The sequence below is a fragment of the Gobio gobio genome (assembly GCF_949357685.1).
Source record: "Gobio gobio genome assembly, chromosome: 11".
Classification (NCBI taxonomy): Eukaryota; Metazoa; Chordata; class Actinopteri; order Cypriniformes; family Gobionidae; genus Gobio; species Gobio gobio.
In genome coordinates, this window is record NC_137104.1 from 4,157,336 (window position 1) to 4,173,684 (window position 16,349).

The 16,349-nt window shown below is 37.1% G+C and overlaps 2 protein-coding genes across 4 annotated transcripts in view; both read right to left on the reverse strand.

Annotated features, from left to right (window-relative positions):
* The window catches only part of grinaa (glutamate receptor, ionotropic, N-methyl D-aspartate-associated protein 1a (glutamate binding)), a 50,936-nt gene extending 35,534 nt beyond the window's left edge, over positions 1-15,402 (reverse strand). The window contains exon 1 of one of the 3 annotated variants that reach the window (XR_013817509.1): positions 15,264-15,379. The gene's annotated coding sequence lies outside the window, so the exon portion shown is untranslated. Of the gene's footprint in view, positions 1-15,263 lie in introns of all 3 variants that reach the window. The other 2 variants (XM_079829433.1, XM_079829432.1) reach the window with 2 other exon arrangements.
* Positions 1-16,349, reverse strand: part of vps28 (VPS28 subunit of ESCRT-I) — a 968,134-nt gene that overhangs the window by 909,430 nt on the left and 42,355 nt on the right. The gene's annotated exons all lie outside the window — the stretch shown is intronic.

Genomic DNA, 16,349 nt, shown 5'->3' on the forward strand with positions numbered 1-16,349 from the left:
ATCACATGCTTTGCACATGAACTGGAGCGTCTCAAATAAACCAAAACTCAGCAGATACTCGTCTCACAAACATGAGAAATATGTGTATATAAAGCTTGAGATGTCCACTTTTAAACGTAACGAAAATAGTCCAGCAATGCTTCACTGTTCACTAGTGGCAACGATATGCGTCCGTTCATTCACTCTTGTCAAAGACGCGTCAGACGCACATCCGTTTACAAACCAATCAATGTCCAGATGCCGCCCACATAGAAGATGACGAGTGGACACAAGTGTGTGATGTTCAGTTCTTTAGTGCGCTCGCATGATTGCAATGTGAAACCAAACCAAAACTAACCGAATGTATAAAATGTATCAAAACATGAACTTTGGTTCGGACTAGGGATCGACCGATATGGATTTTTTAGTGCCGATACCGTTTTTTTTTTTTTTCGTCAGCCTTAGCCGATGAGCGATACGAGCTGCCGATATTCTTGAGCCGATATTTGGAGCCGAAACTGCTTTTGCTCTCTCAATTACAACATAAAAATGACACAATGATCATGATGATAACAATTTAAAATTTACAATTTAAAAAAGGAACATTTATTGAACAAAAAAAAACGATATTTAACAAATAGTAAAAACAGCTGATGTAGAACAAGAAAAAAAAGAGTTCAGTGGTGAAAATAAATTCTGAAAATAAATATTTAAGCATAAATAAAATAATTAAACTATTGCACTCAGTATCAACAAGCAAGCAGCATAATAAAGTGCACACTGACTGTACTATACTTCATTTTAAAACTATTTACAACCTAGTCATTTAATGGTTACACTCAAAAAAAATGCTGGGTTAAAAATAACCCAAGTTGGGTTGAATATGGACTTACCCAGCAATTGGGTTGTTTTGACCCAGCGGTTGGGTTAAATGTTTGCGTAAAACAACCCAATTGCTGGGTTAAAACAACCCAATTGATGGGTTAGTCCATTTTCAACCCAACTTTTTTAACCCAGCATTTTTTAGAGTGTAGGTGCACTTCACTTAATCTCTTGTGGAGCAACACCAGCGGTAATTCAGGAAAAAATCTCCCAATGCTCCACGTGAAACTTCAGTCTTTCCACCTTTTACCATCGTGTCAATTCTCAATTGATTTTGATTAATATGCGCGAGGGAGAGCGAGAGATTTTGAAGACGGTGAGAGCTGCCCTGTGGACGCCTGTCTGTAAATAATGCAGGGGAAAAAATATCGGCCAACGCAGCAGCCTTATATCGGCCGATACACGTAAAAATCGCAAATATCGGCCCGATATATCGGCCGGCAGATATATCGGTCTAACACTAGTTCGGACCTTGGTGCAGACTTTGAGGTGTGAAAGCGCCATAAATTTAACATAAAATGAGTAGACACTGTTTTTGCTTTGTACACCTAATGCATAAAATATGGCTCGCCTTAAGGATTTTTTTAAAGTTTGGGGAATGTACGATTTTTTTTAACGAATACTTTTACTCAGTAAAAACTTTTACGTTGCTACAAAAAAATATATACAGTATATTAAGCAGCAGAACTGTTTTCAACACTGATAATAATCCTAGATATTTATTGAGCATCATATCCTCATATTATAATGATTCTGAAGGGTCATGTGACACTGAAGACTGGAGTAATGATGATAAATTCAGCTTTGAGCACAGGAATAAATTACACTTCACAATATATTCACATAGAGAACAGCTGTTTTAAACCGTAATATATTTACTGTATTTTTGATCAAATAATTACAGCTTTGGTGAGCAGAAGCGAACGAACGGTGGTGTATAAACTGAACATTTTAAACCGGCTGCAGCTGAAAACGGTCAATTTCTGATTTCCCTCAAAGCCTCACAAAGTTCCAGAGCAGACGAGCGTCTCAATTATTTCCATGGATATTTCGTCCATTCTGTAATCTATGGATCCATGTCAAATTCATCACATAGCCGCAGCACTATGCCACACAACAGAATAATCCATTAAACGGGATCAAATGAGATCACCTTATATTTCTCCAAAGCTTTTTCCAAATGTGCATGGAAGAAAAGCTTTCCCCACCACCTCAGCACTTCATATCCATGTGGATGAAGACGTTTGAAGTTTAATGTCAGGCCCTTGCTCACATATAATAAAAAGAAGTGTGCTTTTACACTAAACTGAATGGCAAAGATTTAACAACAATTTGCTAAATAAACTGATGCAGTTCATGGTTGCATAAACAGGATCAAATGAGATCACCTTATATTAGATACCATCACGATTGACATGTGACACTGATTTCATATGACAGTTCCATAAAAATGAATTAACATTAAGTCACTTAGATTTTAGATGCAATATTGACTGTTTTTGATCCATTTCAGCAGCGAAAATAGTTCCTAACAAAGATCACAGCAGAACCATAACGCACCTGCGCCACCTATTGGCGGTTTAGTTTCATGTTTAAACATTCTTTACAATATTTGTATATTCAAAAAATATTTAAAACAATCTCATAACATTATTTAATACAGTGTAAATTATTTAATTTGATTGGTAACAGTCATATAGTGTCTTATTCTAATTTAATTTATAGACCAAATTTAAGAATATAAAATGAAAGCTGAAGCATAGCCTATATTTAATAAGATTAGGGGAAAATGCCCTTTATAAAAGGTCAAAATATCACAAATATGCAGATTTAAATATGTCAAACCTGAATGAACACTGATGAGAATATTGCTTCAGAATAAATTATATTTACAAAATTCCTGACAAGCAAGATTTTTACTCGGACAAGTGAGTGACATTTACTTCTAGCACGTGAACAAGCTTAATGTCGAGCCCTGCTTTAGGTATGTTTACCTCAATAACTAAAGAAATTTGGTTTGGTTAACGCGGCGCGAACAGACGGCAAAGTTCAGATTTTTCAACTCGGGCGTCAGATATAAATTTGCTTCAAACGCGTGAATGCACAAAAAGCACCAAATCACCAGTCTTTCGCACAAATGGATGCGCGAATGAGGCTAAATCACGTCTATCGTGCCGCGGGACCTCCAGACGCATCTTTACACTGACTTCACATGGAAATCACTCGCTCCAGATTAGTGTTGTCAAAAGTACCGACCGTGATACCAAGTCGTCACTGAAATTAAAAAAATGTGATGCTTTGAGCTAGGGCTGCACGATTCTTGCTAAAATGTGAATCACGATTTTTCTCCATGGGAATTGAGATCACGATTCTCATTTTTTCTTATACTTTAAAAAAAAAGAATCAATTTTAAATAAAAGTAATTAGTTACAATTAAATTAAAATGTAGAAACAACAAATGTAGACAGACTAGATGTAAATATATGCTTATTACTGTTTATTTCTATTTTTATGATTATTTAATATCTTGCCTTGTGGAGAGAGGGTTTTTGTTGTCTTATTTCGTTGTTTCATTTTGTTTTTGTGTTTTTGTAAAAAATGAAAACTATAAATAAAATAGGCTATTTAAAAAAAAATGTTATATGAAAACGCTTAACGTGGCTTAATGTACTAAGACAGTGTTATTAAGCGACCAAACTCAGGAAACATAACAAAAATACTGTTGGATTGAACTGCGTGTGCTTGGTTTGTTACCACAGTTAGCTGCTTCCTCCTCAGCGATGAACTTCCACATTTGTGGCTATTTTTTTCTTCAACTCCTCAGGATCCATCTCGACGAGTGCAGGCAGATCGCGCGCGCGTGCTCACACAAATAAACTAATATGGATTTGAAATAATTTTATCATCTTGAAATACAGGTGGAGAGAGCATTTTCTTGTGGTGCCCGACCAAGCCTGTAGTGCTTCAGTCAGAAATTGAAGCTTTCGCGCCTCGATCGCCCCCCGGTGGCCGGTCCCAGTATAGCTCCTAAACCCCGCCTCTCCATGTATTAGAATGGGCGCGAGACACACTAAACAATTTAATTACACTTCAAATAATTGTTTCCTAAAGATGGTTTCTGTCATTTTAGGCAGTTTTTATTACAATAATTTCATTTCAAGTGTTCGTTTTTTAAATAAGTTTAGTTTTAGTGAGTTATTTGATGCTATAAAAACGAGGGGTGTGACGTCATGATTGACAGCTGAGATTGACGGCTTCTCTGAGTGAAGTTGTCACTGAGGCACTAACTGACTTTTTTCTGGATTTTTGGGAGGAGATTGGAGCTTTAGCTTTAATTTCTACACTTCCATAACTGTTTATTTCACACCAACATAATGAATTGTTCTGCATCTGCGAGAGTGTGGGCGGGCTTTTGATAATCGCGCCTCTACTTCCTGTTCTCTACTGCGCAGACTCGGTCCCAAGATGTCAGCGCCGTGAGCGGGCCTATGAAAGCTTCAACTTTGGTCAGCGGAAGTCAATGAAGTCGCGTCGTCCATATTTTTTTACGGTCTATGTGCCCGACGCGCAGCGCGTAATGGGAGCGGCGGCACTGTACATACATATATTTTTTATATGTATTCGTTTGCACATGACTGTTTAAAACCTGTGTTCTCCCTTGTCCGACCCGACCCGCATCCGACCAGTGATGGGAATAACGGCGTTATAGATAAACGGCATTACTAATGGAATTATTTTTTTCAGTAACGAGTAATCAAACAAATTACTGTTTCTCCCGTTACAACGGCGTTAGCGTTACTGAGAAAAAAAAATGTGGCGTTACTATAATTGAGCTCACTGAAGCGGTTTTCATCCGAACGGACCTGCAACGTGTGTGTGTGTGTGTGTGTGCGCACGCGCCAGCCATGCGTGTTGGGGGGTGGGTGGGGTGATAACACATCACTGATGATGATTGGTGGGTGGGAGAAAAGGTTGAGTTTACACCTATTTTTTTACGGTCTATGGTTCACACACACACACACACACACACACACACACACCTATGACGCACACGCATATACACAGTCAGCGATGGCAAGTCCAACGACTTCAAAGGTAGCTTTCGCAAACTGGAAGTATAAGCGCTACTTTTCCCTCGTTGAGGTGAAAGGTAACATTTTTTATGTAACGTGCAGCTTATGCCCAGGAAGAGTTTCTCCACGTCGGTGGAAGTGATTCTGAAGCGTCTCACATCATCAAAATTAGTGGCTAAAAACCCAGGTGATAACGTGAGCTCCACTACCAAAGGAGTAGTATAGTACTGAAAATATTCACACTATGGTAGGTCTACTGATAATATTTACAATAATGTATTGAATTTGATAAGTGTCTCTCACATTGTCCCACAGCAACATTACAATAGTGTACATTAATGTACAATGTTTTATAATAGTAATTTATTCTATTTAGGGTCCAATTCATTCATTTAACATATCTAACATTGGGGGCATCCAAGTTATTTGACATATTTGAACATTTGAAAAAAAAAAAAAAAAAAAAAAAGTAACACAGTAGTTACTTTCCCTGGTAATTAGTTACTTTTATAATGAATGTAACTCAGTTTCTAACTCAGTTACTATTTGTAAGAAGTAACTAGTAACTATAATTACTTTTTTAAAGTAACGTGCCCAACACTGCATCCGACACAGTTGTGATGTTTTTCATCCGTTTCAGCAATATTCGCGGGTACCCGTTCTGCATGGCACCGGATAGTTTATTTATAGTTCGATTAAGGATATTTCACGTCATGTTCGAATGCATATTCGAATAAAAAGTGACAGCCCTAATGGCTTTTGCTATATATATGTGCCGCTGGGAACTTGGAGGGTATGGCGATGCCCCGTACAGTGAGTTATGGAAGTTTGCGTGGTCTGGCGGCTGGTATTTTGTGGTGTGGCTCCCTTGTCTCGTACTGTATTTTGTGGTGACGTTTGAGGTGATTGTATAGATTAGTGGTGTTACCTTGCAGTGCTGTGTCTTCATAGCCTGGCGTGGCCATACTCAATTCTAGTCAGAATATGAGTCTGGTACCGCTCCATTGAGCTTTGATTATGGGGCGTGTTTCAACCGAGCCAGGAAAGACCTCAATTGGATAGACCCACAACCAATCAGAGCAACGGAGCAACGCGTAACGTTAGTTGTCAAATGTCAACAGAAGTCAACTGCACTGTTACCAAGTCCGTGTTTTTCTCCATGTCCGCGGGTTGAAGCGACCCCAATTATGTGATTATATAAACCCAGGAATGCGAATTTTAGCAGGCAACCTTGCCAAAATAACATATTTTGCCAACCAAACGCCATTTTTTTCCGGAGAACACCCCGGAAAGTTATTGTTTTGGGCTATAGTTTTGAGTAGCAATTGTGCGCGACATTGCAAAAACACTTGGCAACCCTGTCTGCACGCACGCTGGATTAAGTAACGTTACAAGAAAAATATGAGTGTAAACGATCTTTGCCAGTAATAAAATAATTTAAGGATACACAGAGTACTTACCAACACGATCATCGTTTCTGAGAGAAATAGTGAAGGTGAATGCATATACGAACAAGTTCTCCGTTTAGGATTAGAGCAAATTCAACCCAAGAGCCTTCGATGACGTGGATGATTACGTTACTGTTTATCATCTGTCCATCATCGTCTAAAGCCCGCCCTGACAATTTCATTGGTCCGATCAGCTTTGACATATTTAAATATGCATATTTGTGATATTTGTACCTTTTTATAAAGGGAATTTTTCCATAATCTTATTAAATATAGGGTATGCTTCAGCTTTCATTTTATATTCTTAAATTTGATCAATAAAATAAATTAGAATAAGACACTATAGGCTGTTACCAATCAAATTAAATCATTTACACTGAAAAATTACAACTGCATTAAATAATGTTATGAGATTATTTTAAATATTTTTGAATATACAATTAAGTATAATAAAATGTTGGAAAGATGAAACTAAACCACCAGTAGGTGGCAGCATGTGACCGTCTTAATGAGCGAGTCATTGAGTCGATTCAGTGAAACGGCTGATTCATTCAGAATTTGGCGGTCATTGAATCTTTGATTCAACTGATTCATTAAAACGCTGAATAATTCAGTAACGCTGTTGCTGTGAGATGTGTTATGGTTCTGCTGTGATATTTGTTTGGAACTATTTTCGCTGCTGAAATAGAACAAAAACAGTCCAATTGCATCTAAAATATAAGTGACTTATTGTTAATTAATTGTTTATGGAACTGGCGTATGAAATCAGTATCATTTTCAGTCGGGATGGTATTCAGGAAAACAACACTCTTGTTAGTGTGATGTTGCTTAACTGTATCATATGTTATAAATATAAAAACTGCACAATTTTAACTGTATGTTAACTGAGTTTCTGTGTATGAGCGGCGCTCATTTGTTTTCGATTTTCTCCTCGAGAGGCGGCGCGAGCCTCAATAGCTCAACCTTCGTCAGTTCGTTTTATATTATTATCCACTATCGATCGCCACTTACACTGAATGCAGAATCATTTTTGCACTTTGGTGATTCCCTAGTTATTTTTTGTTTTGACATTTTACTCAGGATACTTGTCCGTCAGGGAAGTAAAATTGTTTTTCACTTGCCCCTTCAAAAAATACACTTGTCCCGGACAAGCGTTAATGTCGAGCCCTGCAAGCAGGCGTTGACCAGCGGACCGATAGGCTGATCGGCGCCTGCATTCAAACGCTGATCGTTGTCAACGCATCACATTTTTTAAATTTCAGTACCGACTTTGTATCGCGGTCGGTACTTTTGACAACACTACTCCAGATGCTCTATTCGCGTTCGGTGAGAACGCAGCATTAGGTCCATATTCCAAAGCATTCTTGAATTACAGCAGTGTTTCCCACACATAGATTAATTTGTGGCGGTGCGCCACAGAATCAACACCGGCCGCCACATATTGCGCGTCATTATTCATTAACTTTTTAACGCTATTTAAAACACGCAGCGTGTTTGTTCATTTCCTTTCCCCGCTCTCCCTCCATCTCTCTCTGTCACTCATGCGTCTCTCTCGCTCTCTCTCTCAAACCTGCTTTTGATATTAAAGTCTAAGCTTTTAAAATTTAATACGAAATGCAAACAATAAATAGCGTTTTGGCGCTAATGTGTAACAGTTAAAGCCAGAGGCGAGTGGAGAGTGATGATAGACCCAACATTGTTACATTAATGTCAATGTTTTTCTTGTATTTACCCTTCATTGCTTACTATTTGTTCACATCATACTCATTGATGGTCAAATGTGACCATACACCTTAACTATTTTTCAATTAAATAGCCTATATGTTCTATATTTTAGTTTAAAAATATTTATTGAATATTTTGAGGATATCTTTTGGTACTAAATAGGCCTACTATTTGTGCAATAATTGTGGTCCATTAATGACCACTTAAAATATTTAGTATTATTTATATTACAATTAGTGTAGCAATTAAGGTTAAATTAGAGAATTCCAATGCAAAGAGGCCTGTATGGCTCTTTAATAAATATACAGTAGGCCTACTAATAAATAATATATATATATATATATATATATTTGCCCAAAGTATTGCAGATCATATCTTCTTACTTATTTTTAGGTTTTGCATTTGAATAAATATTTATACATGATCAAACACTAGATTTCTTTAAATGTGAAATTTTAAAAAGTTAATAACTTACATCCTAATATTTTGAATAATACTTATATAAAGCACACAAAAGTGAATATTATTTGAATGTGAGCAAATATAATTTAAAGCTACACTGTGTGATATTTCCCTCCATCTAGTGGTGAAAAGGTATATGACCATCCAGTGAATATTAGTTTCTGTTCCTCTCAATTCCGATTCCATTTTAACTCCTACGGTGGCCAATTTAGTCCAAGATTAACATGTTTAGTCTAGTTTAGGCTAATGTACTTTCAAGATGGAGGGGCAACATGGCGACCGGCATTCGAACCCTCACCCGTATGTATTTACAATGGCATATTATAAACTTACGAGAATACTTGAAAGAAGTAAATATACATTAATGAGCACATATATTTTTGAAAGAACTAAGTGTTTTAAGCTAAGAATAAACTAAAAAATTACACAGTGTAGCTTTAAGAAAAGTTTAAAATAGTTAAAACTTATTTTTCCTTATATGTACAGTAGGCTATATAAATATGAATTGATACTGAATCAAGATGGAAATCGATATTTGTGGCAATCACTGAACCCATCCCCTAGGCCACCATGGCTAACAGGAAATGAGCTAAATCAGATAGGATTGAAGCCATCAACTAAAAGACGTACTTCAGCATTTGTTCAGCTCTATGGAAAAGCTCCAGGACTAAAGCACAAGTGTGATGTGAGAAGGACAGATCGCCAACACCCATTGTTTGAAAACCTGTATGTTTTAAGATTAAAAGCCCCATAACTGAAAAACGATGCACCAGTGTACCAATGTCAGGAAAGGGTCATGGGTATTGAGCTGTATAATGCTGAGAGGGGTAAAAACTGGGATGATGAGTAGGCCTGAATGGTATCCAGGGAAGGGAGTATGTGGTGACTTGGCAAATAGTGAGAACTGAGAACATAAAAATGAAAATAAAACCATCAAAGATTTAATTGGCAAATCTCACTCCAGGATCACAAGCGAAAGCACATGATGAGGGGAATGCCAATAAAATGCAACGTCATGCTGAAGTGTCAGTGGTTATCAAAGTCTAGCACATTAGACATTTCGTTTCGTCTGCATGTTTCCAAGCATGGATTTGAGCAATACTGCTTTGCATTTGCTTGACTAAAAGAAACCCTTAGAGAGGGTGTGTATGGCAAGCCGTTTAAGCATTTATTCCCTATACAACAACTACTATCTATTTTTGTTACTACCACTTTTTTTTTTCAAATTAACTAAACCTATTTCACTATTAATTAGATACTAGTACTTATTTATTAGATATAGTACTAGTACTTATTTCAATAGTGAGTATGTATTGCTTCTGGTACCTAGACCAGATTTACTAGTAACTATTCAGTAGGTAATAGTATTATTACTAATACTATTATTATTATTATTATTACTGCAATCTAGAGATGCTTCGATCAGCATTTTTGGGGCCGATCACCGATTACCGATCACCAAGATCATGATCTGCCGATTGCCGATCACAGAATGGCAGGGGAACGGCAATCTTTTATCTATAATCTTGCAGAGTTTGCACCATTTGTAGAAATGAAACTAACTCTAAATTAACTGTATTGAGAAAAAAAAACTGTAGAAATAGGCTAGAGTCAAGATCTTGAAGAACCACCAAGTGTTTATTTTAGAAAATGAGATAACTTAAGGCTACTGTAGGCCATCTTTCCCAAATAAATGTATATAATAAATGTATATAATTATCTCACCTAAATATTTGATCATGCAGTGCATTTTTGTTTTTAAAGACAAATTTTCAGGTTGGTCTAACATTAGTATTGAGATAAGAAATACTAAAGACATTTAATAAGAAATCAAATGTAAATTTATATTGGTCTTCCCTGAATAAATTAAATTAGATTAATCCTTACACTTAAGGTTGCAACAGTTAGTCATTCAAGGCAGTGAGTGTCATAAAGGTTCATCAAACAACACAAGACAGAGAAACTCAGAGACAGCAGCAGTTTATTCGACAGCTGTCACTTTAAGAGCGGATACGGATACGGTTACAGTTACACAAACGTTCACTCGCGAGTCACGACGGGGTTTACGTGCACACTCGTCAAGACGGTAATTTAGTACATACATTTGTGTGTATCTGACCATTTCACCGCAATTTGTTCTCGCAAGCTTTTTGTGAGATGGCCTGTGTGTGTGTGTGTGTGTGTGTGTGTGTGGGCGCGCGCTCACGGTCTGGAGAGCGCGCGAGTGCTGAGCGGTTTGAACACTGGCAAGACTTAAAAATAAATGCAAATGATAAACTTTAGTGACGATGCAACACTGCCTCGATTGTGCAAGTGGCAAATCTTGTCAACTGTGCAGCTTGATTTTAGTGCAGATGCGATGATATGAAGCCATTTGAGCATTTTGAAAGTGAGAGAGAGCGCGCGCACGCGGTGATTCACTCGCGCTGTTTGTGAACTTACGCAGTCATTTGAAAACTTTCTGTGAGACGCAAGTTATTTAAAGGTCCCGTTTTTCGTGTTTTTTTTTGAAGCTTTGATTGTGTTTACAGTGTGCAATATAACATGTGTTCATGTTTCGCGTGTAAAAAAACACAGTATTTTTCACACAATTTACTTATCTGTATACTGCTGTTTTCACTGTCCTCAAAACGGCTTGAAAGATTTCCCTGTTCTATGAAGTCCCTCCTTCAGAAATACGTAACGAGTTCTGATTGTGCCAGCGGTTCCCGTGTTGTGATTGGACAGCAGCTTGGGGCACGCAGAGCGCACGTTACCGGAAAGGTCGCGCCTCTCACCATAACGGGGATGCATGCGCTCAATGATCTCTAAGTACAGCGTCCCTGGGAAAGCCAAACAAAGGTGACTTGACTCCGGGATGAAAATAACAGCGCCTCGACGACATGGCAACAAACAAACTATACGAACACAACCGAACGCAACACTTCCTATTCTCCACGCGGGAGCAACAAGACCACGCCCCCTTTTTCGCGTGTTCTTGTGGGCGGAGGTTAGTCGACATACTGTTCTACTGACGTAATTAAAGCAGGAAGTACCAGGATGTAGTCCAAACCAGCCGTTCGCTGTAGGCTTTGAAAGGGAACTTCTGTTAAATAAAATATCTCGCTTGGCATTGAACTTTGAGCTTTATAATTTTACAGGTATTATAAATGCTCTAACAGCAACATTACACACTAACTAAAGTTTGAAAAATGGGATCACGAAGAACAGGACCTTTAATATAGAAATATGAATTGTACCTCACCTTCAGCATTATAATTCTTTTACCCGCGCTGGAAAGAGAATGAGACGGTGTCGCTGCATATCATGCCCTAGCTCTCACGGCAGGTGCGGGTTTTATGTGTCGTCAGCTGCGATCGGTTCATGAGATCGGCCTTTTTAGAGACCGCCGATCAATCATCCCAAAGCGATTATCGACCGATCGAGATCGGTTGCCGATCAATCGGAGCACCCCTACTGCAATCCTTTCAATTATATTTGACTACATGGCTTATTCATATCAGATACACAATGTTTAGGTAACTATGTAGTTTACTCTATTCTTCTCCCAGTTCATAGATCACTTACTTTTAGTGTTAGACCGATATATTGGCCGGCCGATATATCGGGCCGATATTTGCGTCTCACCGTCTTCAAACTGTCTTGCTCTCTCTCGCGCATATTAATCAAAATCAATTGAGAATTGACACGATGGTAAAAGGTCGAAAGACTGAAGTTTCACGTGGAGCATTGGGAGATTTTTTCCTGAATTACCGCTGGTGTTGCTCCACAAGAGATTAAGTGAAGTGCACCTACACTCTAAAAAATGATGGGTTAAAAATAACCCAAGTTGGGTTGAAAATGGACTAACCCATCAATTGGGTTGTTTTAACCCAGCAATTGGGTTGTTTTAAGCAAACATTTAACCCAACCGCTGGGTCAAAACAACCCAATTGCTGGGTTACTCCATATTCAACCTAACTTGGGTTATTTTTAACCCAGCATTTTTTAGAGTGTGACCATTAAATGACTAGGTTGTAAATAGTTTTAAAATGAAGTATAGTAGAGTCAGTGTGCACTTTATTATGCTGCTTGCTTGTTGATACTGTGCAATAGTGCAATTATTTTATTTATGCTTAAATATTTATTTTCAGAATTTATTTTCACCACTGAACTCTTTTTTTTCTTGTTCTACCTCACCTGTTTTTACTATTTGTTAAATATAAATTTTTTTTAGTTCAATAAATTGTAAATTTTAAATTGTAATCATCATGATCATTGTCATTTTTATGTTGTAAATTGTGGGAGCAAAAGCAGTTTCAGCTCCAAATATCGGCTCAAGAAAATCGACAGTCCGTATCGCTCATCGGCTAAGGCCGATGAAAAAAAAATCGGTATCGGCACTAAAAAAAATCCATATCGGTCGATCCCTACTTACTTTCATGTATTTCGTTAGAATCAGGGCCGTAAACACCATAGACATTGAGAGGAATGGCCAAATTGTATGTTAGGATGACAAAAAGATTTCAAAGCTACATTTTTAGCCTGCTGATCTGCCTCAGGTCTAACGGCGCTTGTCAATGTCAAAACGATTGAGATGAAGAATATAAGAAAATTAAATATTAGTTAAAAATATATTTGTTTCATACTATTTCCCCGCAAAGATGCGTCATATACCGCTCTCCGCTTTGAATACACACGTCTTCATGTTTTCTCCTGATGTTGCAAAGCAACACTTGTTGTAAAAGGTCTGAAGAGCGGATTTTATCTTCCACAGGGTCAAGACATTTAGGCAATGTTTGATTATTCACTGCCAGAGAAAACGAAAGTAAAATGCCTAGGTGTTTGTGTGAAATTCGCTATTCAAATAAACTTGACGCGCCTTACCAAGTTTAATAACAAAAACAAACTGTGTTAAATAAACTTTGAAGTAAAAAGGTATTTGTCCCACAGTGTTTTTTGAAAATGTGAAGATTTGGGAAAAGAAACGAGATGTCCATGTCCATTGGGATAAAATGGACTAGGCCTATTGTTAAAATTCACAGAAAATCGGGTGACCAAATCGCTAAACAGAATAAAAAAACAGACAAATCTTAAATTGGGCTCAGCCTACCTGTCTCATTCGGCATGAAACCATGGCCTGTGTTTAACTGCTAATTTATTTTTGCTAATTTATAAACCCGTCTCCGGCGTGTTGCCTCCGATCTTTCGAATATTGCACTTTAATAATTGAATGTCACTTCCATTCTTTCGGGGTAAAGCAAGAAAAAAGTATACACTGTATTAATGAAACAAAACCACATAATTGTACTAGACATGTGTGCAATTAATGTGGGAAAAATAAATACTCTGAACCCCAAATGGATTTACACAAACAAAGAAAGTCAATGTTTTTTTTCCTCTTCATGACGCATTTTTTGATTGATGCGACTTATACTCCGGAGTAGTGTTGTCACGATACTGGAATTTCTAACTTCGATACGATACCTAAAAAAGTACCGACATTCGATACCATTTTCGATACCACAGGGGGGAAAAAACGCTGCTTAAACTGTCAAATAGATACTTTTAATATAATTTTTAAAAAAAATGTCCATCTATTGAAAGTCTAGGCTATTAAAACTTTCTTCTGAAGAGATATATATATATATTATATATCTCATATATAAACGTTGATCGATTACCTTTACAATTATCTCACAAATATTTGCTAACTAATTGTGTTGCAATAGCTTACATACAGCAGTTTAAAAAACAAAATGGAGTAGAAATATGATTATGTAATTGTACAGTTAATATTATAACTATTACAAAAAAACATAATTGAGTGTAATTTAAGTGTTTGTATACAAATGAGTTAATTTTTACCTTCAATATTATAGTCGGATACAACTGACTCCCATAGTTTACAGCATTAGATCAGAGATTTGTTTTCCTTGAGAAACTTTGCCATATATTGTACCAAAATAATCTATATAGAATCGAAATCGAATTGTAATATGTGTCAATACCCAGCCCTAATAGTTAACCAGAATATTATAATGATCGACTATTGGATTACGTAGTAATTAAAAAAGTAACCGTAACTGAAAACTATTAAGGAATAAATGTTAAAGCGGCTTGCCACACAGATTATGTGATCATCAGCAGACCTTCCCACTCCATTATGACTACTATCATTAGACAAGACAAAGGTTTTATAAACATAAAAAGATACACATGGGCTCCAATTACTTAAGATTTCACACATAAACTCTGGAGGTTTAAGTAAACCATTTTAATTAGCCGTATGGGACACTTTTGTAAACATTTAAACACCATACTTTCCTCTATTCAGCAACATATTCAAATATATATCCATTAAAAAAAAACATACATAATTAAATCGTGTCATTAGCTCATTTAACCCCGGATTAGGCTAGGCTAACCTAACAATAAAGCTGTCTTAATCTTTCTGGTATAACGGACGGTGTATCTCGTTATTGTTATGATATGAACCAAACACGTTTGTTGTGACATATCAACTGTCAAATATAGCAGATTATAGAATGGAAATATCTCTGAATCGGCGTGTTTTGCGTGAAAACATAACCCGTGATTTTGCGCACGAAACAACATGACAACACTAGCGCCGTCCATCCACCTGCATTATTCAACGGGATTCACGTATAAATTATCAAATGTAACCCACTGACAGAAAACCACACAGACTTACCCTTCAGATTAGAAGACGCTCAGCAAAATACGACGTTTGTATATTAAACTCTAGCAGAAATAGTCCGTGTTTGTTGGTTTGTGTTGACGTTGGCTGCGGTAATGCTCGTCTGCTCTGAATCCGTTGAGAAGTTAGACACGCCCACCGGTCGAGTAGTCACGTGACACATCCTCGCACTGTTTTATACATGGGACGCAAATGCTGAGACTTTCCCATTGCGTAATTGTTGGCATGTAGAAATATATATTCGAGTCGAACCGATATAGATATAGAGGAGACAGAAATGATAGAAAATATTTTTTTTTTAGCGTTCAGGGGTTCTCAGTAACCAAACGTGTGACGTTTAGAGCGAGAAATGGGCTTAACAATTAAATCAAGTTAAAAATAAAACTCACCTAAAAATGAAACTTCCTCCACCCCAGTGAAACCAATGCAATTTACTTTTCTTCAATAATATTTTTTAATTTTGTATTTTGAGATGATTTGATGGTATTTTTTATATTTATGCAATAAGTATGGTCTATTTTTGCCATTGAAAAGTATACACAGTTTTTTTTTGTAATTTTATTTTATTTATTTTTTAACTATTGCAGTATTTCAGGTTAAAATAGAGACCAGGGCCCGTATTCATAAAGATTCTAAGAGTCCTCTCAGAAAACTTTTATGTAGGAGTCTTAGCTTAAGAGCTTTTTGGGACCGATCTGAGAGCAACTCTGAGCAAGGAAAATACAAAAACTTTTATCTTAGTGAAGAGGCGGGGCTGACCCCGTTGCTACGTATGACACAGTCTTTTGAAGACTGTGATTGGTTGGTTGTCCAAAAAGGGGAAAAAAGGAGCGCTTTTAAGTATAGGGTCTATTCTAAGCCTTCACTTTGAAATTACAAGCGCAAATTCCTATTTTACCGTTCTCTCTCACTCACACACACACACACACACACACACACACACACACACACACACACACACACACACACACACACACACACACACACACACACACACACACACACACACACACACACACACACACATTATATATGTGTATATAAATCATTTTATTATTTACCATGCTGTTAATTTCCTAT